Source organism: Colias eurytheme, chromosome 2, assembly GCF_061535395.1.
Source record: "Colias eurytheme isolate Ceu_HAF_F1 chromosome 2, ilColEury1 Martin Lab GWU primary, whole genome shotgun sequence".
Lineage (NCBI taxonomy): Eukaryota > Metazoa > Arthropoda > Insecta > Lepidoptera > Pieridae > Colias > Colias eurytheme.
The window spans coordinates 529,716-555,744 of record NC_142981.1 but is presented as its reverse complement, the minus strand read 5'-3'; the positions used below and the strand labels follow the sequence as shown (position 1 = coordinate 555,744).

General features: G+C 33.6%; 1 protein-coding gene across 1 annotated transcript in view; it reads left to right on the top strand.

The window, feature by feature from the left end:
• The first annotated feature begins 780 nt into the window (after window positions 1-780).
• The window catches only part of LOC149910043 (uncharacterized), a 234,439-nt gene continuing 209,190 nt past the window's right edge, over window positions 781-26,029 (top strand). Inside the window, exon 1 of the mRNA XM_090110118.1 lies at window positions 781-1,004. The gene's annotated coding sequence lies outside the window, so the exon portion shown is untranslated. The remainder of the gene's footprint in view (window positions 1,005-26,029) is intronic.

Here is a 26,029-nt window from a genome sequence, read left to right as displayed (position 1 = left end):
CTAATTTATTGAGTCATATGGTTTTATTTTTGTGTAGTTCATGCCGTGGATTCCAAATTATTCCTTCATGTCGATACAAATCTACGAATTGTAAAACCTCGGCGCCGCCATCGCTATCGGAACATGGTTAAACATAAATTTCATTGACGTGCAACGATACTGTCTCCGCTGACGAGTAACAACAAACTGAACAAGACACCAACGTGTGAACGCTGTTTGTGGAGCGCGCCAAGATCCTTTGATGTGTGCACAAAAAACCGACAACATTCGGTTGGCCTGCCAATATTGGCGCCAACTAGGCTAATGAAGCCAACATACCGCCAAGTAGCTCTCTACACGTTGGCCCAACCCGTTGGCCCAACACGTTGGCCCAATGTGTACTGCCACCATGAGAATCGGCCAACATCTATTTTTCATATGTACCACGGGCGAAGCCGGGGCGGACCGCTAGTAGTTTATAATAGTTAATTCCTACTAATATTTTCGGGAATTGGTTTATTATTTATTTGAAACTTGTTAGGTAAGTAAAAGTTCACTGAAACCTTTCACTGCGTTCACATTATATTTAAAACGGATAATCATTTACCTTTACCTTTCTATTATTAAACGAAATTTATTAAGTGTATTTTTAGTTATTATAATTCAATTTAATATACTTTTCACAGCAATAGTTGAAAACCATACATAAACTATTTCGTACTATACGCACGCAGTACATGCGCTCACTCGCGGCTCGTTCACTCCCCGATCAGTCATTCCTTATTCCCCTCGCATTCAGTCGTCTACCAGCCTTTGCAGGGAGTGGTTGTGTCGCTCGTCTCGCCGTCCGAGCGTATTGTTGTTCGTAATTTTACAAAACTAGTGTGACGTGTATTATATTTCAACTATTCTGTTCATCAGCGAGTATATGAAGTGCAAAATGTGTTGTGATACAAACGTGTTTGTTGTACTAATGTGATTTTGAGTTGGAAACATTCGCCGCACAAGCCGGTTCAGAACTCGAGGTACGTGAAATTATCGTTTATCTTAAATGTTAGGTTATAGACGTTATACTCGGATTAGACGTCGAATTACTGCGTCTTGTGTAAACAAGATCTAGTGACTAATTTCAAGGGCATTGCGATAAATAGAAACGGTTGAAACATACAACGTTTACAAGCTTGAATGAAAACAAATCTTTGTTTAAATTTTTACGTGTGAACAATTTGTATATTGATTCCATATATTTAGAGATATTATAATCGATAAAGATAAATAGTAATAAGTATAATACAGTTTGGGTAACAATTTGGTAATACGTCCTTGCGTATCTAAACTTACTAACCTTCCTTGAATATTTACATTATTAGCTAGAGTGGAAACGGTTTGATGTGGCTCTATGATATAAACAAAAGTTTTATGATATCATCATACTGAAAATATGTAGGTATACTTTAAGATGTTTAATAACCTTGTTCAAGCAGCGTAAAATGATGCTAATGTAACCATAACGATTACTCATGTTACCAAGTGAGTAGGTATAAATGTTACAAAATTTCAAAATATTTGATACATAGGTACTTATTATGTTACATATCGCCATTACTATTATTAACGTTTACCTTATCAATGAAGACTTAGTTCTCAGTAAGTAGGCAAAGGTATTTCATACGATTAAAACTTATATGGATGAAATTGATAGATAAGTACCATTCATTCAATACCTAGGGAATATTAATCACACAAGCAACAATGAAACATAGGTAAGTACTGAAAAATTGAAATTACACTTCGCTTACAAAAGTTACAAACCGTAGGAAATAAATAAGGTTTTTAATTTGCCGAATAAAATCGTGTACCTATGTGGAAGCTATAATGTTTTTACTTTTTAATTGCACTACCTACATACCAACCACGCAAAACGTACATTCCAATTTTCCATTGACCTAATAATATAAAGAAATTCTTATTCATTTCTATAAAGCGTTTGATCTTTTGTTCTCAAACCGAAGGGAAATAGGACGTTGCTGTCTCGTTCAAAACGTCGCCTAGTTAAAGTAATAATTGTGAATGAACAATGAATGAACGATATTAAAACGAGGAAACCGCAAACTGGTTCAACGAAGGTCAAATCATTCGGTCATTGTCCAAATAAATTGCTTTTATAAATAGAGTTGTGACGGCTTGATTAAAGAAAGGAAAGTTATCTTTGATAATACAAGCACGATAGCATCTTTTAATAAAGATTGCATACAATTTTGGGCCTTGGCTTCCTTTTGTTATTCTGACAATTAACGGAATTGTGCCTTACTTAGTTAAATCTGTATTATTTATTGTCGCTATAGTTTATATTTGGATCTCACGATAAAAATACTGATGATTATGATAATTTTTATTGCATAACAATCACTTTAACATCGATACATTTATGTAATTCGTTTTTGACATTTAAAAAACGAACCAGCGTTACGCGTTACGCTCCATATTTACAGATCTTTCGTTCTTCACTCACTTCGGTCAATAACAATGCGAATATAAAATAAATACACATTTGGCGTTTATTTGATATTTGGCGGGCGCCCAACACCGCGGTCGGCTATATGTGATGTTTTGACGTATTAGAAATAGACTGAATTTCCATTGTAGGCTATTTGGACAGAAATACATTATTATGTATTCAATATTACGTAAATAAATAACTTACTTTTCTTGTTTACAGAATACTGAATATAATATTATTTAATGCGATGTGATGTTATTATAATTCTAAGTAGAGATATCGTAATGATGTTTCATTTTTTAAACTAACAATAATATATCAATTCAATTGTTATATTACAAGCACAACATTGTTTAAAGCGAATAAAGATCTAAAATATTATACGTTCATACTGTCTCACATTGAGATCCCTACAACGTTCCCTTTGACCTTTTCCGCACTATTAGCCACCTCCCTACCTCCTATAAAGTCGGTTTACTAGTTTTTACGTGATTGACTAACATACATGTAAGTTTATGCAACGTATGACATTTACAATTTACATGAATGAGTAACTAGAGTACTAGCTATGTCGCGTGGATTTGCGCGCGCTTCATCATTTCCAAGGATGAATCTTAAAATCAAAATTCATTGAGTGCTCTTACGCGTGAAAGAGTAACAAACAAAAATGTGACAATTTTTCGCATTTAAAATATTTGTATTATTTATTAACATTTCCTTGACGATCAAACACTTTCAAGCTTTCACACGATCATTCAAACGTGTGTCCCTACCTTTATGTATACTAATATTATAAAGAGGAAAAGTTTGTATGTATGTATGGTTTTCACGCATAAACTACTGGACCGATTTTGATGAAATTTGGCACAGATAAACCTTAGACCCTGAGAAAGAATAGGCTACCTTTTATTGCGAAATATGTACCACGGGCGAAGCCGGGGCGGACCGCTAGTTTATTTATAAAATTATTAAGCGTATTATAACAATTATATTCAGAAATGTGAAACATGGAATTACTGATAACACGATAAGATCCTACACCAAGGCAATTTGCGTTACACCCATTAAGAGTTTGGGCCAAGTTTCGTCTTATCGAATGAGGACGATCTTTCATTGCAAATATTATGTTAGCAAGGAGATATCATGAACAAATTCTTATTCGCTTAAACAATAAGTAAAAACAGTCGTTTTTAGAAGATTTTTAACTCGAGTACGATCTAAGAATAGAACGACGTAGAAATCGAGGAAGACCAAAGCTCCGATGGTTGGATGGCGTGGAACAGGACTTAAAAACGATAGGTGTGAAAAATTGGAGAACCCGGGCAAAGGATCGAGAGGTCTGGAAGAAAATACTGGACCAGGCCAAGTCACACACAGCCACTCGCGGCTGTAGAGCCTCAGATGATGATGATGAAGATTTTAAATGACATCTGCATCGGTATTTGAGAAGACATAAGTACATAACTAGCTGATCATGACGTTTCTAACGACATGAATCTCAAAATAAGTTTATAAGTTGTATTTACGCTAAAAGAAAATTAGTTAAAACTTAACGCTTACCTACCTACAACAATAGCCATAGTCAGGATAAAATAAATAATCCTATGGATTTAAACGAATACTTTATGTGATGATGTATATAATAATATGTATATAATGTCTTTTTTAACAATTATTTCAGTACTAGGGAGGTAATAACAATTTACTATGTTATATTACGTATCCTTTGCAATACATAGCATAAAATATACACCTCGTATATCTAATACGAATAATACATATTCGTATTACGCTTGTTCAGAAATAATCACGCAACGTACTAAATAACTAGTCTGGTCATAAGTTCTGTCATTATGACGGATTTTCAAATTTTTAATGTTTACCGCAAATTTAATTTTCACGTTTGATTTTTGAATATTTTACACATTTAAGACGATACACAAAAAAAAATCTACTGCTTGGCGGGCGGAGTCTAATAGCTCGCTATCGCGAACGCGGGTGTGCGCGAAGTCATTCTTGCAAACTCGCCGCGCTGCCGCTGGCCGACTCGGGACAAACATGTATGGAGTCGTCATACAGTTATAATATTCTTATACCTACATATATTTAATTGTTGATTTATTGGTTTTATTTTCTTGCTTATAAACAAATAATCTTCTTTTCAACAACTACTTAGACATTATTAATAATTATTATTATTTCGTAATGTTTACTTTATTACAAAATAATACAGGTTATAAATAATCTTTAAAATAACAAAAAATATTGTTACTCTGAAAAAATGAAATGGTACTCAATAACGCGGACTAATGAATGGATTTAGATAGAATTAGATGCTGATGTAGATATTACGTCATGCCCAGAAATGAAAGGTAATATTTCTGAAAGAAGTTATAAACCCTAATTCTTCTCAGTCAAAGTCAAGAGTGGAAGATATCACTAATACAGTAAAACTGATGCGAAACTTTGGATGTTAATTTGTATATTTTTTTGTTAGTTGTTACTTAATCACGTCAAGACTACATTACCAATTTTGATAAAATATAGCTAATTGCCTGGATTTACACATAGGATACTTTTTATCCGAACTGAACACTTCTGTGGGATAAGACAGGATTCACGATATATAATCTAATTCCACGCGGGCAAAGCCGCGGTCGGAATGACATTTTTTTAAATAAAAAAATTGTTTAAAAAAAACACAAAATATATTGACGCATGTATTTATTTTTTGCACTCTATTATAATTGTAATTATTCATTACAAATAATCAAAATAAAATAGCCAGAACAAAGTTAGGCCCTGGTAGGGTAGGTAGGCAGGTACAGCAATGTGAGACGAACACTGGCTTATTTATACCAATAATAATGTATTATAAACATTAAATTAAGTTTACTTTCTAACAACAAAAATACATAATATTAGCTAATGTGAAAGCGAATCAACCAATCATCCCACAAAAATGAAATGTGCACACAAATATTCATCCAAATCGGTTCATGTCATTAGGAGGAGTGACTGCAGCACCATCTTCCGGGCCTAATTGTGTTTCCAGATCACCCAGGAACTCAATTTAATATACTTACACAAAATTTTTCGAAATGAAAACTCACATTACTATGTAAATATGAATATAAACCTGTTTTATTACTAAGCAATTTCCCGCACAGGTGTAGTAAGTATAAATGAAATAAATATCAACATCAAATTCTTTATACAACATACTTATCTACCACCTTTTAAGAAATGTAATTCTTGAAATTATTTCGTATTTTTTTTAAATATAATACTACTCCAATGAGCTCCTGTTCCATATTATGTCCGCCATACTTCCACTAAGTTCACCATGATTTTTTATTTCTTTGCACTTTGTTGCTTTTTGCTAAAAATGGAATCATGCGATAAAACCAGTAGAGCTTTGATAACATACATTTTTGACTGAATAAAGGTACTTACGAAGGAGTGGATTCACATTGTGAACAATCAGTGGGTTTATTTTCCTTCTGGATTCCGGATTTCTGAACAGATTATTTATGCTATAAATGAAAAAATCTTACACATTCGTTATGTACTTAAAACAGGGGTACATATCAAACATCGTCTATAATACAATTATCATCAAATTTAAAATAAAACCAACTTACTTCATTAATTTGTTCCAATTGTAAGCATTCTTTTTCCTCCAACCTTTATGTTTCTTCTTCTTATTTTCTTTATTGTCCCCATTTGTCTCATTTTGTCTTATCGTGTTGTCACCCTTTTTTACGATTGCGCGAGCGACACAAGCTCCCCGTGTGACGGCCGTAGCGGGAATGACTCGTGCAGCGATCGGGGTAGGAAGGTACAGGGCGGCTCTCGCTATATTGGCTGGTCGCGCGCTAATTTCAAGTATTTCTTGTTTATTTCAAAACCATCGCATATTTCAAAATTCTAACACGGTAGACGTATAGGTTGTATATTTTATAGTTAATATCCAAAAAGTCGTAACTTTACGTTTGTTATTTTGAAGATGCCAGAGATTAAAAAAAAATAACAATGAGAACTTTGTATTTTTTTTCTATCGAGAAAATATCATGGAATCATGTTTCTAAAACGGTAGACGTATTGTGTTACTATTGAACTTTCTTGTCAAGAATTTTCATCACGACAACTTTAATAATATAAAAATTACGAAGGTTTGAAAAGGGCCGTAAATGTTAGAAAAATTAATTCATCACCTTAAAAACGAAACATTTTATAAGAATAACGTATTTGTTACAATGGAGTAGACGCAAAAAGAAGACAGAGTCGCTGTTCTCGCTCTGTATCCTTGTAGTTACGCGCCAAGTACAATTTTCAGTTTGCTTAAAAATTTATAAATAACATAGAGATTTGTTGATCACCCTATAAAACGATTAAAGGAAGATTCAAGAGTAGAAAATAGGTAGAGAAGTGGTCGTCCTCGTACGGTTAGGACAACGGTAGTGATTAATGCAGTATGTGCGCGAATAAGAAGAAATCCGGTCCGAAATCAAAAATAGTCGGCACCGCAGATGAGCCTTAGCAGAACCATGGGTAAAAGGATGTTTAACGAGGACCTAGGGCTACGGGCTTATTGTAGAAAAACATCGCATCTTCTTTACGCACGCTTGAAGAAGTTAAAGCTGGACAGATGTCGCGCTTTGTTTAAACGATACGCGAGAAAAATGCATCGTGAAATCCTGTTTTCAGATGAAAATTTTTTTACAGTGGAGGAATGCTGCAACAAACAGAATATCAAAATGTATGCCCACAGTAGTGAAGAAGCGTGTCAACGTGTACATGGAGTCCAACGAAGGTATCACCCCTCATCGGTGATGATTTAGCTGGGAGTGCCTTATTTTTGCCTTACAGAGGTGTTTTTCTGTTAAAAAGGTGTTGAAACAAGTGCCAATGTATACCAAAATACGGTCCTTACAAACCTCGTAAAACCTCTTTCTCAGAACATGTTAAAAATCAGCACTGGGTATCCCCACAGGACTCAGCACCTGCCCACAAAACCACGAGTACCCAAAATTGACTGGCAGCCCATCAGATTGACTTCATTCGTCACGAAGGTTGACCATCTTCTAGCCCAGACCTGAATTCTCTGGATTATAAAATCTGGCAATATTTAGAGGAGAGAACCTGCGCTAAATCCCACCCAAATTTGGAGTCACTCAAAGCATCCATTATTTAAGTAGCTGCTGAAATAAACATAGACATGGTGCGTGCTGCGATAGATGTCTGGCGCGAAAGTTGAAAGCTTGTATCGCAAAAAATTGGAGGCTATTTTAAATAATTTTTATTCCTAATTATTAAGTAATATGTAAGCTTAATTTCCATTTATAAATCAATAGATATATAATAGTAACTTTTTGTTTATTTAATAAAACATATGTGACAAAACTTATGACCAGACTAAGTATAAACATATTACAGAACTGTACATTCAACACGGTCGTTTCTCAGAAGGTGTCAATGGTTACCATCTAGAAATATATTTCATACACAGATTATCACACTTTGTTCTCGTTTCTTAGAATTACTATCTTTTCTTTTATTATCTTTATAATTAACGCACGTGGCTTTTTATGTTTATCTTCGTTTTATCTCTTGAGCTTGTGAATTCTAAGAAAATTGCTGTTTTTACAAATGTATTCACACGACTTGTTTAGAGTAGATATAGGTATTTTGCAATATTTGTGAGCTGTTTGACATTATTTATACAGATAGATGACTAGTTTTTCTCCCGCGGCTTACGCCGTTAGTACACCGACGCATTCGCGTGCGGCAGCGAATCTCTGCGAAACTACTGCGTAGCGAAATATCTGCGGAACCTTAGTAAACAGCAATGTTTTCGCAACTTTTTCGCAATGCGTCTGTGTAATGGCCATTTCGCAGTTCCTTGCGAAACAATACTGACAAGGACGCAACTATTTCATCTATCTATGTGCTAGAGTGAGACATATCATATGCGAAAACCTGCCATACTACTGACAGATTTTTCGTTGTTTCGCTGCCGCACGCGAATGCGTCGGTGTACTAACGGCGTTAGCTCAAGTGAACTTCAAATGACTAGTCATAGGGCGATAGCTGTTGTTCCCCTGTTCTTATTATAACCCTTTGCAAAAACCACATTGGTCATATTCATATCATATTTATATTATTGTTCAAGTATACATTGTATTGAAAATTAAGGGAGCAGAATGCTGCATTCGCAATTCTTATTTTCAACCGACTATAAAAAAGGAGGAGTTTCTCAATTCGATTGAATTTTTTTGGGTTTCTTACATTCGTTTAGGTGAACCTATTTTGATGATTCCGCTGGTCCCATTTAAATGTTGTCCAGTTTTATCGATTTCAAGATTTTGAGTTTACCTATATTATTTTGTTAAAAATGAATTAAAACTTTTACAGCAATCCTTTCTGATACCGTTTGAAGACATCTGCCACTATTCATGGCTCTAGCAAGCGATGACGCATATGCTACAAAAAAAACTTCTAAATAAGTTTGATATAAATATCTACGCATGTCGAAATTTCCTGGGAATAATCAGAACCGGTGTTGGTTCATTTACATATCGCTTCTGTGAATTAAATGTATATTATTAACCTATACTGTCTCCGCTTACTTGAGCGTGTGCACGTCACCACGGAATTTAACGTGACGTCCATCCGTGTTTATCTTTCTAAGTCTACCGAAAGTTATGGATATTTAACAGTAATAACTAATAAAACTTCTTAAAGTATAATTAAGGAACAATTGAAATCAGAATGTTGTGTTCAATTGTTTACTTCTCATTTTAGCAGTTTAAGTGGTTTTGATAACTGAAAGCGATTTTAGCTGAATTCACAAGAAAGGTTATGATTTATCTGTGCTTTTCTAGTTATACGTACTTATTACTTTAATTGATCGAGGGAGACAAATCAAAATGAAAAATTTTAAAAATTATGATTACTTACATCTAAAATTTAAGTTATTGACACATTCAAAGACTTACCTACCAATATTTTCACTCTGTTTATATATTTTTGAGTTTTTCAAACAAAATAGTGACGTAGCTCGCATATCGGTTAATCGACATTACCGATAAATGCAGTACCGATATTAAATTCATAAAATGGTCGGTTGTTTACCGATGTAATTACTCTGCGCCACAAATTATTGTATTTGCCTGTTGGGATTAATAGTATCCATGTTTGTGACAATTTTAATGTTTCTGATTATGTTTGCACTAGAGCATCGGTTTTGCATTCTTTTGTGTTAATGCGTTGATTAAAATTACCCCTTCTGCATTACTCGTATGATAAACAGTCGTTTCTCATAGTATTGTCCTCTTTTCTTCACTGGTGAAATTAATGCATTCTTGGTTAAAAGTTAAAACTCATCATTGTCAATCCAGCCGTACCGGAGATACCGAATAGAACATAAAAATAAAGATTATAGTTTCTTATTACGAAAATATCTCAATTCAGAAACCTATCCATATAATAGTTATTAGTTATACCTAACTATAATTATCTTGTCTAAAGTTCAACAATAAATTTACCTTAATCCTTTTAAGTAATGCCTGCAAGGTCTAGACTTACTTTCAATATTGAAGTTTCACCACTTGATCGAACACAAACGTTTTAAAACCAACTTAAACTTAATTATAACTTAAAGTTTATGAACTAGAGATAGTAAAGTGTATGTTTACGCCATTACGAGGTTTTACTTGGCCCTAATGGTGTTTTACTTAACTTAACAGGTGTGGTGAAGTTAACATTGGTGTAAAAAATTTGAAAACTTGAGTGGTAGGCCAGGAGACGGTTGAGGATTTAGTTTGAGTATCTGGTATGTATTAGACTACAGTAAAAATAATTCAAATTTATTGTTATATGAAGTAATAGTATAAGAGTGTAAAATTAAAATTAATTGACTTACTTACCTATAAACTGATACATCACTTCGTGGTTGATGGTTCATTATAAGTAACAACAACAAAACTATTTTTAATACTTTGCCTTTCTCACGAATACTAAGTATCATTATTATTTTTAATTAGATCTACCTTCCTACTATTTTATAAAAATATTATGTCATAATTACACCAACCAGCGCTCGTACTACAGCCCTCATCAACTCCCATATATTTTTTACGACTCCCTTCCCAAAAACACGTGCTACTTGCAACATAAACATCGATAACATTTTTTACGCTCTATTATTTATCTAACAAATATGGAAGCGAACGAATTTAATCGACCGTTACGAAATTGAATTTAGAAAAAGGCGGTAGAACACGGCGTTTTTAACTTTTTTTTTTATTTCGAACGGGGATAATGGTCGGACAGCTGTCATGGTTGTGTCAGTTCTAAATTTAAAATAAACATTTCATTTTTATTACTTTATGAGTCGCGTGTTCGGATGTTACTGGCTGATTTTAGTGTTGTTTGGTAAATTATTAGACGATACGGGTGGTGGACATGTTATGTGATTTCAATGACCCGACTTTTCGATACGGTAATAGTTTGAGCATAGTTGTAAATAATCATAACGTAAGTACATAGAATTATGAATAAAATGGTACGACACAACATATTGAACTTATAAATTTTATATTGCGACTGGAGTAAGTATTTTAAATATCATTTTTTAAGTATAAAAAAACTTACAGCTTACACATTTTGTAGTGGAAAAGATAGAAAACACAGAAGCCGACAGACAAAGAGGTCAGTTACATAATACATTCACATTTACAACGTTAGAATTAATAATCCAACTAACGACTCCTTATCTTACAAAAAATAAACCCCTTCAACCACACATACGTTATTTTTATAAACTCCCAGTGTAAACAAGCGTTAATTATCCCTGTACATGGTAAAATTAATTAAATTCTATTTGAACTCGTTAAGGAAGCGAGCCCGCCTTCACTTTCGACTTATAACTTTAACCAGCAACGAATAACGATACCGAGTAACGTTATTTAATAACGATATGGAATACCGGTACGTATGGGTATTTGCGGTTTTAAATGCGCTACTGCTAGTTTTAAATTCAGTAGCGAATTTTGTTAGTGTATCTATAACGTTATTGCACGCCTCATAAGCGAAGCGTTGAGGTGGGTACTACTGTCACTTCGCGCAAAACATCTGATTTTTCAAACTTAAAATGTCTTTATGTATCATACATTGCACTTGTAAGATAATACATACACACACATATTAAGAAAAAACACTATTTTTAACGTTCATGATATTTTTGATGTCATTTTTGTTATTTAAACTAGTTAAAAAACAGTTTAAAAAAGTTCTGTCTTGGACGTCCGTGTGTCTGTATGTGCGGATCCTTTTTCTTGTTAACACGATAGCGACCGAAATACTTTACTAATCGAGTCTTTTTTTTTCTCTTACGCTTGAGTATGCTCAGGAATAGAACCCTTTCATTTTTCAGGGTCTGATTCGATGTGGTTTAATTGTTATTAAATAAACATGTTATTAAATTAATTGTTATAAAAAAAAATTATGAGGCGTGCACTTTTGGATTTTCCAAATTATTTTATTTTATTTCTAACACAATTTTATGTATGTTTGTAGTTTGTACGTATATGAATGGGTGAATCGTTTGTAATTAATTCAAACGTGATAATTTTGTTAGCGAATGATTTTTCATAGAGAAGAGAACCTAAGACTTCCGCGCTAACCACTAGGTATACCAAAGAGGTGTTGAAATCATTACGAGTAAAATAACGACTGCGTTATAATATTAACTTCAATTATTCGAATAAAAAATATAAAATTCCCCGCAGGTTCGCAGTAAAATAAGTTTTGACACGGTTTTCAATGTGTCGAACCAAATAAATCTAGGTTGGGTTACGTCGCTTGAGGGAGGACAGCAACAGGGCTGCCACAGCGTAGTTTTCTAAATTTATTGTTCTAGCCAACCTTTAAAATAAATGGTAGGTTAAACTGGCATTGGAAAGTGAAATGGCGAAGTTGAAGATTAATTAAAAATAGCCTATGTGCTATTATAATGGTGGTAGTTATGTCAATTTTCAAACAACCATTCCGTCATGATTAAGTTATAGGTACTGTTAGACGTAACATTTGATTTAATATTTTTGTGGATGAATAGTTGTCAATATAGCTGTCACTGTCACCTGTCAGAACATGCTTAGCTGTCGAATACTATAAATTGCCGCTTTCCTTTGACTCGTGGCGCAATCGTACGGATCGTGCCTAGGGGCTCGGACGTTGTTTATGCGACGTTCGACCCAACTACCTTCACTTTGCTAATAGTCGTTGACTAGCTGCGATTTGTTAATCCATTAGGTAGCTGTGTAGAATCGCAGTACATTCTTATTACATTCAAAGTAATATTAAACTAGCTTCGCGTTTTATTTCTTACATCAGAAGTGGGATAGAATTCAAGCCCATACTTTTTAAATGTGTTTAAGTTTACGTAGTTTTGTAACGGCATACTGGCGTTTGTGTTTTTTCGTGCGTTGTGTAAAGTAAAAGTTTGTTACGTGGATTATTGTAACGGGAATGTAGTTCATCGAAGGAATTGTGTGTAGTGATCCAAATCGCTAGTTGAACTCTGGCGCTGAGGTATTGTCTAGTCGCTGACGTATCGTAGTGATGTATTTCACTAGTCGAACGAGCGTAGATATACCAAGATACGCGAAGGGAGTGTAGGCACTGTCATGTGGATGTGGTTATTGTTCTGTCAGGTCAGTCTGGCCGAGGCAGGATGGTTGTGTAATCCCGAGATGAACTACCGTAGTATTTTAATACGAGAAAAGGCGTACGAGGACGTACGATTGTCAGTATGGCCGTGTTAGACGTAACTTTTGATTTAATATTTTTGTGGATGAGTAGTTGTCAATATAGTTGTCACTGTTTCCTGTCCGAACATGCTTAGCTGTCGAATACTATAAATTGCCGCTTTCCTTTGACTCGTGGCGCAATCGTACGGATCGTGCCTAGGGGCTCGGACGTTGTTTATGCGACGTTCGACCCAACTACCTTCACTTTGCTAATAGTCGTTGACTAGCTGCGATTTGTTAATCCATTAGGTAGCTGTGTAGAATCGCAGTACATTCTTATTACATTCAAAGTAATATTAAACTAGCTTCGCGTTTTATTTCTTACATCAGAATTGGGATAGAATTCAAGCCCACTATTTTTAAATGTGTTTAAGTTTACGTAGTTTTGTAACTGGCATTTGTGTTTTTTTATTTCGTGCGTTGTGTAAAGTAAAAGTTTGTTACGTGGATTATTGTAACCCCTCGTTTTCACCAAAGTATAATACATGTATTTTACAAATTTGATGCAATGTTTTCGTTTCTCATAGACATGTGTAAAACATGTTGTATACAAAATTTGATACATGTAGGATAACTTATATGAAACTTGTTGGTTGAAAACTTCTAGTTGCCTGATCTAAGTTGCCTACATGTTTATGATCTCTTGTTTTTGTTGTAGCAATACTTGTAGAATTCGAGACAAATTCAGTCGTACCTACTTTTATAATGTCTATTAAAAAAAACTTGTGATAAGTATGTATGTTGAAAACTTTATCCAACAAACATGGATAAAGTTTAAAACTTGTTTGTTACTAGTATTATACAGAAATTGCAATAAAATAAACAATACTTATCTAAACCACGACTGTGTTTTGTAGGTGAGAACGCTATCAATGGATCAGACAAGTTCTACCATGTCACAGACTTCAGTGTAAACGCGAATGTGTTTTATACTTGTATAAATACTTTTTGGCTACAAAGTGTGAACGAAAGAATGTTTGAGACAGTCTCAATACATGAGTAAAATAAATAATTATGTTTTGAAAAGTATTCTACAAGTTTTGTATCAAACTAGTATTTAACTTGTTTCTTGGTGAAAACGAGGGGTAACGGGAATGTAGTCCATCGAAGAAATTGTGTGTGCTATCTGGGCTGCGGTCCAGTGTTTGTAATAAAAACCTCTCAGTTCACAGGTAAATTAGATTGAGGGATGCGAGGGCCCTACGAAGTAGTGAACATCCTGCCTAGTGATCGATACGAGTTGAAACTTGTTGTGGTGACTACGGAAAGAAGACTCAAGCCGCGGCACAGCATAATACGGTGCCCTGGCGTGGCGAGTGGTGTCCTGAAGCATGTGCCGAGTTTTTTTGACGATGAATGTTATTGGCTCGTAGTGATTCAAATCGCTAGTCGAACCCTGGCGTTGAGGTATTGTCTAGCCGCTGACGTATCGTAGTGATGTATTTCACTAGTCGTACGAGCGTAGATATACCGTCAAGTCGGCGTCTGCATGTCCGTAGTGAGTTGTCTCGCTAGTCGGATTTGAGCGTTGAGGTACATTGTCTAGTCGCTGACGTATCGTAGTGATGTATTTCACTAGTCGTACGAGCGTAGATATACCGTCAAGTCGCCGTCTGTATGTCCGTAGTGAGTTGACTCGCTAGTCGGAGTTGAGCGTTGAGGTATTGTCTAGTCGCTGTTTTACTAACGAGTGCGTAGAAAAGTATGGTCAGTGTGGCCGAGGCAGTGTGTTTTTGAAATCCCGAGATGAACTACCGTTGTATTGTAATACGAGAAAAGGCGTACGAGGACGTACGTTTGTCAGTATGGCCGTGTTAGACGTAACATTTGATTTAATATTTTTGTGGATGAATAGTTGTCAATATAGCTGTCACTGTCACCTGTCAGAACATGCTTAGCTGTCGAATACTATAAATTGCCGCTTTCCTTTGACTCGTGGCGCAATCGTACGGATCGTGCCTAGGGGCTCGGACGTTGTTTATGCGACGTTCGACCCAACTACCTTCACTTTGCTAATAGTCGTTGACTAGCTGCGATTTGTTAATCCATTAGGTAGCTGTGTAGAATCGCAGTACATTCTTATTACATTCAAAGTAATATTAAACTAGCTTCGCGTTTTATTTCTTACAGTACATAATACACGTATCCTAAGATATTACAGTAGGTACCTGTATTGCATTCATGCGAAAACCTCTCGTAAGATTGTCAGTATTAAAGGATTAACTAAGCTAACGCATTAACATTCACATATTTTATTGACTTACAGATATTTCTTCGTTATTATTTTAAAAATTAACATAAGAGATTATACTTCCTTCTATGTATTTTTAATTTTTTTTGAAAAATATTGTTGAAATAACAAAAAGAAACAAATATTTATTAACACGTTGACAACCCTAGCGTTTGAGCTAGACTGAAAGGGGCTCATTAGTGGGATTACTTTTAATACTGTATCCAGGTGTTGTTTATATTTTGTATTATTTGGAACTTTAGGTTTGGATGCACTTATTTTGTCGTTGCATAAAAAAAAGTCATGCGGGTAGTTGAGAAGAATGCTATTTGAAATATTAGGTACTCTACCTTAAAATAGGTCAGGTTAATACCTACGTTTTTTTAAGGTTTAAAACTTCATTAACGATTAGTATTTTTTTCAATACCGTCATAGGTACATAGATTTAGATACCTAGTTAATTAACTTTTGGAGACAGAGAATGTTTTTTATTATTTCAGAAGAGTACCAATTCGTGAAAGCTGCGTAGGTATTAACTGTTTACTGTATAATAATTATAATTTATCACTTTCAATCTATCTATCTAACCATCTATCTATCTATCCATATGAAAATTTCATCAAAACCTGTTCAACCATTTCCACTTGTTCAACTAAAGTCAAACATAAATTTTGACATCCTGATTTCTAGTCAAATTAGGTCACTTGTGGGACTCGACCAGTCGTGATGTTAGATGCATTAGTATTTAGTATTCACTAGAATGCCTAGTACAAGCCGGGGATTGTGTTTTATGCTAATTTTATTGCAAAATTGCCCTTGAGTTACACTGTCTAGATATTTAACCTGTTCTGATTCATTACACGAATATTTTATGACCAGTTTACGACTGCGACTTTGTGTGGTTTCTATTGAATAGTAGGTACCAAATATTTCGCATAGTTGACGTTTATTTTATAATACACTAGCGGTCCGCCCCGGATTCGCCCGTGGTACATATTTACGTTTTCTCTACATAAGAACCATCCTCGTACTTCAAGGAATATAATAAAAAAAGAATTATCGAAATCAGTTCAGCCGTTCTCGAGTTATGCGCTTACCAACACATTTTGCGATTCATTTTTATATATAAGAATATTGGCTTCACCTGTATGTTGGTATGTAACACAATTAATGTGGACTCTTGTATGTCGATTTTTACTATTTAATTAAAACTTTGTATACTTACATACTTATCAAGGACCGGTAGCAATACAAAAATTTCAAGTTTATCTTAAAGCATAATTTTGTATGTTTTTTTAACTACCTATAGATATTTATAACATAATATTATGTTGTTTATGATATTGTGTTCGAGAAATCTGAGGACTAGGTGTTATGTGTGGGGCGTATTATGAAATGTAATACAAACAAATGTAAGCATTTCTTTTGGCCTTGTTCAAGCGCTGAATAATATTACAGTAACACGTTAAGATGTCCGCTCTAAGGTATAAGCTGAAGCGTTTATTACTTTTAAATTTTAACAATAGCTTCATCTTTGCAGCTCTGAAATTCTTTCAGTTCGTCGCGTCGCCGCGCCGTCCTCATTTTTAATTTTTAATTAGCATCTAAATATAACTAGATTTTGTAATAAGAACTCATAATATAATTAATAAATTAATAAACAAAGCACCTATACTATACCTATTACATCGTCTAAAGTTTCGCTTAGTAGTAAAAATAAGTTGCTTCTCATAGATTAATTATTATGACAAAAAATTGTACCTTTAATAAAACACAAGACTAAGTATTTTTTTAAGTCACCTTAAAATAGCTATTTTTTATCAATCAATAGTCAATACAATCATAGGTAATTATTTTAATAACAAATCAAAGAACAAAAAATCGCCATTTTCTTTCCCCTTAACTGACCTTTAGTAACAGAAACATGTGACCAAACGATGCAAATAAGAATGTTCATAGTTGCGTTGAATTAGCACTTATCTGTCCCTTTCTAACACCATCGATCTGACCGAGATGTACTTACATTATGCAGTCGCCGCAGGTGCAGTGACAAACATGTGTATGTGACATTCAAACTTATTAATACAGCGCTACGGTGTATATTAACTTGAACGGATTTTGTTTAAATAATTTAGGTGAATGTATACCCAACGCGGTGTATGTGTGTGAAAATTAGTAGATGGGATAAGAAGCCTTAACACGTCGAGTTAAAGTATAGATTTGAATACAAATATATACCGTAGTAATTATTGAGGTGCGACAAACCGTTAGTCATTATGAGGCTAGTCATAATCAGTTGGCAATACAAAGTTAATTTATTTAGGCAAGTTGTTAATTAAGTTGTAACTTTGTTTATTAAAAGTTGTCGCGAGTTCCTACTGGCTTAATTCTTTCATTAAAAGTGTATGAATTTATTACTTTGTAACTTGTGTTTAATACAGGTTTCATATTAGGTTTAGGTTATGCATTAGCCCATTGAGAACTAACAGGATTAGGAATGCTTATTATATCTAGATTCTAGATGTAGGTTATATATTTTGCAAAATCATGACTTTCCATGCAGTAGATAGTCTGTAGCCAGCAGTTTGTAGTCTCTTACAATATATTTTAAATCTACCTTTTTAGTTTTTACCATACTTATAAGATTTTTTTTTATTAAAAATTATTTAGAGATAAAAATAAATACTTAAACAAATATTGCCTGAGTAACTAATCACTAATAGCAATAAAAATATTCAAAGTATATACTGCATTTAAAACTTTACGTGATATTTTTCGCCTTTTAATATAAAACACCAAGTTCCAATAAAGTGATGCTCGGTAACATTTATTAAATCATAAATTATAATACAGATACTAAGAACACGTTATATTGAGGCTTGCTAATTAAAAACAAAATGGAAGGACCTGCTGGAATAATTATATTAACAATATAAAAGACGACGGAGGCACGCTCATACAAAATTAATGCTTTGTCATTTCCCTCAGAAGGGGGTCGGAGGTTTCATAAAGATTTCCTTTATGGTGTAGTGGTTAGAACTTAGAATATGGGTGTAGGTTTGAATCCCGCGGTAAATAAAGGTGATCTGTATTATAAGTAACGATTATCTTCTCTTACTGGCTTCTTGCCCTGGTTTCGTCCGCGTTGACGCGGGATAAAACAATAAAATACAGCCGCTTATTTGGTACAAATACAGAGTAACATACAGTGAAACAAATTTTTCCCGTTTGTAATAATTACTTAGATTTATACATATGAGCCCCAATTAATAACCGATAGAATAAAATAAACATAAGTAGGTACGAATTACATAATTTATAACATAACTTGAAAAAGTTGCATCATCCATTCCTGATATCAATTATTATGAATAATACTATCTTATTACGACCTTGCTTATCAGATAAACCGCATAAGAGTTAATTAAAATAAAACAAAATTTTAAATTACGTATTACTTAGGTATGTAACTAAAACGGGAGTTTATCTCCTATCTAATTATACTAGTTTGAGAAGACTCGTTTCATTTCATTTTATTGAGACGTTAAATTTATTTAGATTGGGCACTTGTACATTTGATTGCGTTATAAGTTCGGTATAAATTAACAACCGTGATAAAAGTTTAATTACAATATTTTAACAGATAACGAAATTTAATTTCATTAAGAACAAGAAAATAAATTTGAATATAGGTACTTACAATCGGAACCATTCGAATTTTGAAATATAACTTTTTAATCTGCATTGTTAACATAAAAAATTGTTTTATTACTGGCTGTTATGCACCCACGTGGAAAAAAACAATTTGAACAATTTCGAAAATAGAATCAATTCAAAACGCATTCTGTCCTCATCAACACATGACCGCTGCATTCCATTTTGGAATCGGAACAAAGAGTAACTGTCACTCAAACGCAGAACCGCCACGCCTCCACGGTCGAGCTCGTACGTAATTATTTGTAATTCTTCGGCCAGTGCGGTAATGACGGGGTGTCTTCGGCTCGTAATGAATACTCCACTAGACCTGTGCTTAAAATAATAGGTGCCTTTCTATTAGACGTTTTTATTTGACCAAACGGAAATAGTAGTTGGGCAACTCTAGTTTTTATTGCTCGGTTTAATTGCATCACGATGAAAATGCGATACGTTGAAAGAAAATATGTAACATTATTATATGATTACAGCGATGTGTTCGCGTACTTTCTTGATTTAAAATTTAAATGATCTAATATTATATCTTCATTGATAACACTGTGTTATTGTTAATATATCTCATATAATTCTCATCCATGTAAATGTGTTATAAAATAATTTATTAGATTTTCTCACAACTTAAACACGTGTATTTCTACTGCATATAACAAACATACAATAAACACTAATACGTGTATTGCATCCGAAGCATTCGCATAATAAAATTATCATCTATTTATTAATCTACCCGCTCTGCGCATTGCAATCGGAAAGTTGGGATGGGAATTAATCGCAGTGCACGCGGTCCAATGCGCGCGCCGTACGCGGAGGCGCGCTTGAATATTTAATTGAATGTGGAACGCGAGCAGTGTATGTGAATGTATAACTAAGATAGTTTGGTTGAAAAATATACAATGTTTTGGTGTTGCAAAGCGCTTTCTATTAGCGGTTTAAAAGTTTTAATCCCGTTTCATTAATTTTAAAACAGACTGGTAGATTTACAATTATTATTATTGCAAAATTGCTCATGGAGCTTTCTTGTTTGAAATATATAAATTGAATAATTACTTTAGGAACCTTATGATAATTTATAGAAGTAATTATTTCGATAAGTATTCCATTTTACGTTGGAAATTACTTACTCTTTCAATAACAATGAATTATATTCCTAGCTAATAATAAAATTTATTGCATCTAGGCCTAGGGTGAAATCCAAGATGGCGGTTTGACATCTATCAACCGTGAATAATTCGGCATTTGTTGACTTTGTCGCTATTATTCCACAAGCCATTTTTATTTTTCTCATTGTGGCCGTTGTAGGGGTCGAATTATGGGGGTCGTAAAATTCGATAATTGTTAGTGTTGAGGACCTATCATGAGCATTGGCAACTGTTTAGTAAGTCGTGTTCATTTAACGAATGAAGTATGTATTACTATTTTGTACATACAGTAGGTTAAAAAAGAATATATTTTTATGGATTTAAAATTTATATGTTCATGAGTTTCGAAAATTAATTTTGATGGCTATTATATCGTTTGAAAGAAATAAGTAGGTAGTATAATCTTATAATAGTGCTACCTATGCTATTTATAAATAATATTGTATGGTTAATACTTACTTACTACAACAGAATAATTTTAAAATTAAAATCGAATCTACAACTGAAACCTATATTTAGTTTATACGCTATGTTTAGCTCAAACAATTCAAAATTTCACAATAAAATCAAACCACGCACTCAGCTTAATCCGTGCATTATAAAACATTCGACCAAAAAAACAATGTAACGTACATCGACGCATGATTTATATCCGCGCGTGAAATCGCGGCACAAAACTAGCGAGCTATAATGAAATCGGAATTGAATGCGACACAGGCGGTCCAATAAATCGTCGGTATCTGATCGCTCGGTACGCGGGTTCAATTATGTTTCGTGTTGATAACAAATTGGTTAGCTGTGAAATTTACTATTTATTCGTGTATTGTAATAACCTATACATTAATGTTCTAGTCATTTACATAAACGTTTCGAGTTTCTAAACATTAAACTAATCAAAATTGTCTATAAAATTGTTTTTTGATAGATATTGGTTACATATTTTATGGGCCATAGGTATATTAATTCAACATTTGGCCGACTTTGGTTCAGAGATTTGGCATCAGAAAGATCTAAGAAATATACAAGAAATAGTTAAGTGCCTTATTTTATTTATCAAATTGATAACTTGACTACCACAAATCTTCTATACACCACAACAAACGAACCAAAAACCAGAAAATAAGAGTCGATTTCCCATAAAGCTCAATTATTAGATATCCATGATTAAAGCCTGGCTAAAAACTGGATCAAAAGCGCGGCAAATCGCTGCGTCATCGAAACCACGGTTATAAATAAGACAAAAGGCTGCGAAGTTAGATTATTTTAGAAAATATTAACTTTACTGCCAGAAACATCTATATTTTGAGCTGAAATGAAGTTATTGTGCTTCTTTGTGAATGGATTTGCTTTCATAAAAGATTTATTTACAATTTTTTCTGCCGCAAAATTAAATCTTGATATGATAAGAATAGTGAAAGAAATTGTATTAGACAAGCTTGCGGTGTGATGTAGGCAAAGTTGCGGGCAAAATGCTTAAAGGCAAAATTCAATACAACTAAAAAGAAATATATACTAGCATGTGCCTGATAAATTGTATCCTATTTATTCAAATCTCACTAACGATAGACTTTTGCGTTGTTAAATACTCTATGTTCAACTATGTTTGTTTGAGGCATCGTAGCTCCAAAACCAATGTTTTTGCTGTATTGTTCTATATAATATTTTCTATCTCCTAATAACTCTAATAAAGAATTATTATAAAATTCCATATTTTATTAACTACATCTTGTTCATTGGTCATTGTTTTGACTAAGCGTCATATCATAATATACCTACCTACCACTTCTGTAATACAGGTTTCTAGATGCCCAATGATTGTTATCAATACTTTTCTAATTTCTAATCAATCAATCACATGAAACTATTCCCTACGTATCAGTGACGTCATGTGACCCATGGATCTCATTTGGTGCGATTGCTCTGGCCATCTGTCGGTGTATCCTTGAGGGGAACCGAATTTATTTCGGCAATTAGATGCATTGTTCCCTTTGAACGGGTGTGGATTTTTACGAACTAATAAAACGTATAAAACGCAATGGTAATTACGTATGGGATGTTATTGGATCGACATGTGTGTACGCATAACATACCTACTTACTATACCTACCTACTATAATATGTAGGTCTGGTGTGTTAATCTGTACCTTGTATAAACTGTACGGTAGGTAGGTACGTATACATATTATGTAGGTAAAATTATTTAGATGTTTGTCAACTTTAAATCCATAGGACGAAACTTTTTCATGTAAAATAGCAAACAATAATACTACTACTAATAATACCTATTCGAACAATTGTGCCCTTTACAATGTAACATTAATAAGCCAAAAAAATACTCGAATAAATCTTGATCTAATATTTATCTTAACCGTCCCTACTCCCTACACGTGTAGCCCTCCAAACAGCTCAGAGTTCTAAAATATGATTTTTGATATTTTTCAGAATTCCTTTCAGCTAATGAAGAAGGGCGTGCCAGGAATGATAATAGCGGCCCTTGATAACGAGCTACTTGATTTAGAGACCCCTGGGGTACGATAATCAATATTTTAAATTGCTTATGAATTTAAAACACACCCCTGTTATTAGATTTTGGAATAATCCAGTTGGGTGTGTAAACTCAGAGAAAACGTAATCTAAAAAAAGAGCTTCGTTTATTTTTAGGTGAAAGATTAAATTGTTTGTATTTTATTCAGGCAAGTCACTCATATGGACATCTACCAGCACATTACCTACTGTTCTTTTAAGAAATAGGTTTCATTTCTTCTCTCTTCTTATGTCGCGTGACATAACTTATCTTCCTTTCTTTCTTTCTAAACGACTTCAACTTGCATACCCCCAATTAACTAAACCCATAAATCTATTGTATAATCGCTCAAAAAGCGCAATTACAATGTAATGTATAGCAGGCACAATCCGGTTATATCTAGTAATAATCGGTTATGACCAGTAACGGCCGGCCATAAATCTGCTCGAGCCAATATGGCGGAATCGCAAGAAGTACGTGCAATGTGGTAAATTGGACGTATGTACGTTTAATAAATATAAAATATTTACAATGTATTGGAAGGATATGTTATGTTTTATGTGCAGCGTTTACGATATGTGTACCTACGTGTGATATTGGTCAAACTTTTTATCAGAACTGTAATGTGTTATTATTTAGAGTAGATATTAAAGTGGCGTAAAAATGTTGAGTCGATTTTGATAACAATGTTTCAGCACCTTATTCGCCTCTTATCACGGATGACAAACATAATAACATAATAAGTAATAACATATAACATGACATTCCGATCCAGTACCAACATAGGGCAAATATATTTTTTATGATAGTTATAAGAATGCAAACAAAATATAATGATAAATCAACTAAAACAATACATTATGTTGAGTAATAGGATATATGATAATATACAAAAATACAATCAAAGAGACAAATGCAGTGAAGTTCACATAATTTCATACAAGATAGTTTGTTCCCACAAAAACAATAGAAAATATTTCTATCGGATATGTTAAACAAAGTTATTCCGCTGACAAAGAGACAAGATAAAAGAAATTCAAATGGACTCGACAATGGATAAATAAAGTGAATCCGATCCAGAAATATTGTGTTCTTTTATTTACTTTTAAATTATGATATATGTTCATATACCTATGTTTCTTCTACTTACTACTTTTATCATGTAATGCTACGAGAGAAGTAACTTCTCAGCTTATATCAGGCGAGGTCGTGGCCAAGCGCTCCTCTATTGAACGGTAAAAAAAAAACTTCCTATTTATATAAGGTATGCGTTTAATTTTAAACTCGGGTGATCTTAAAATTTCATCATTTTATTTTGTAACCATCATACCTGCAATTTAAAAACATTCCGAAACTTCAAGTATTTAGCTTCAATTTGCATTCTTCTATAAAACTGATTTCTTTCTTGCCGTTGATTTGGTTAGTCGTATGTTCTTTAGTAAAAATTGTATTATTAAAATTAACAATATCATCAATCATAATTTACTCAAATTATCACTTAAATAATTTACTTTTCATCCATACATTCACCACAAACTATAAACCTCCAAAACGGAATGATACAGTCGTTTTCACACAAAGCCTTCGTTGCAAGCACTGGGTGCCTTTGAGAATTCACATCTCGTTTGAAGAGATTTTTGATTTAGACTTTTATGGAGATAAAATCTTCAATAGCCTGTTATATCGTCTGTATTGCACTCTTAAGCTGTTGTCCTTTGTGTGGTATTTATATATTTTACGCGGTCCAACCCGACTTCGCCCGTGGTACATGTTTACGTTATTTTCCATAAGAACCATCCTCATTCTTCAAGGAATATTATAAAAAAAAGAATTAACAAAATCGGTTCAGCCGTTCTCGAGTTTTGTGCTTACATTGCAATTCAACAAATTTGGCGATTCATTTTTATTATAAAGAAGATTATATGGGTCATTTTAATATGTATATGCAGGGTTTCCTTGTCACTAGGTCAATACAGGTTTAAATAGATTTTAATTATTTTCATACATTTGACCTTTTATGTCATTATAAGTAAAAGCGAAGACCCGCACATTGACTTATAAGACGGTATTAAATTTCTGTTTTTACGCGTCATTTGGTCAAGGCGATTATACGACACTATTCTTAAGCATAGATTTTTTGTGATTGAAAGCAGATTTTTTTAATAATAGTTTAATTTCTGCAACAAGGTTAAACGACGACAACCAATAATTAGAATGTAGTTCTATATAAAAAACCTTTTTCCAGTTTCTATTAAAACTGAAAAAAGCCTACGCACTTTTACTGAAAAGAATCCATTGTAAAAACCCCGAGTCACCTAGATACCGCGTGTAAAATATCTTTGAAATAAAACAATACAACAATGAAATGGCATCTCTTTTATAAAGCCATATTTCCAGTCTAGATTCAACGGGAATTGGGTCAGTTGAGGTGGAAGATATACCAACGTATGGAAGACCAGATATTCTACTATGTTATAAATGCGATAGTTGTGAGCAATGTATGTATGTTTATCATTCACGAAAACATTACTGGACGAATTGGAATGAAACTTTATTATAATTTAGGTTATAAATCAGAATAACACATATGTGACATGAGCTATAGAAAATAATGATTTTGTCCGCGAGTTTCATCGCAGGATAAACCGCGCAGTTATAGTGATGGCATTATCCTACTAATATTGTAATCGCGATAGTTTTTAAGAATGAATGGATGATAATCTTCAATAATATAGCTAATGTAACACATAAGTTATGGACATACTTGCTTTTGCACGTAGGTTCGTTCGTGGATGAAACCACGCTTCAAAGCTTGTTACATACAAGTAGAATTACTTATTTATTGTAATTGGTTTTGCCCGCGGGCGATCCGCGCGACATAGATAACTAGTTACATATAAGCATTAAAATCCCATTATAAACCCCTAAATATCCCCAATAAGATTACCCTAATCCATGTTTATACCAGTTATGCATATGGCCTGTAATTTAACTTACAGAGCGGTCTAACCCTTCTTATTTCAACCCTGCCATCGAATCGGTTCCAAATCTCATTCAACGACTTATCTGCGACTAACCTTTGATACGTTTGCGTGAAGATTTACTGCATTAAATAACATTTTATATGAA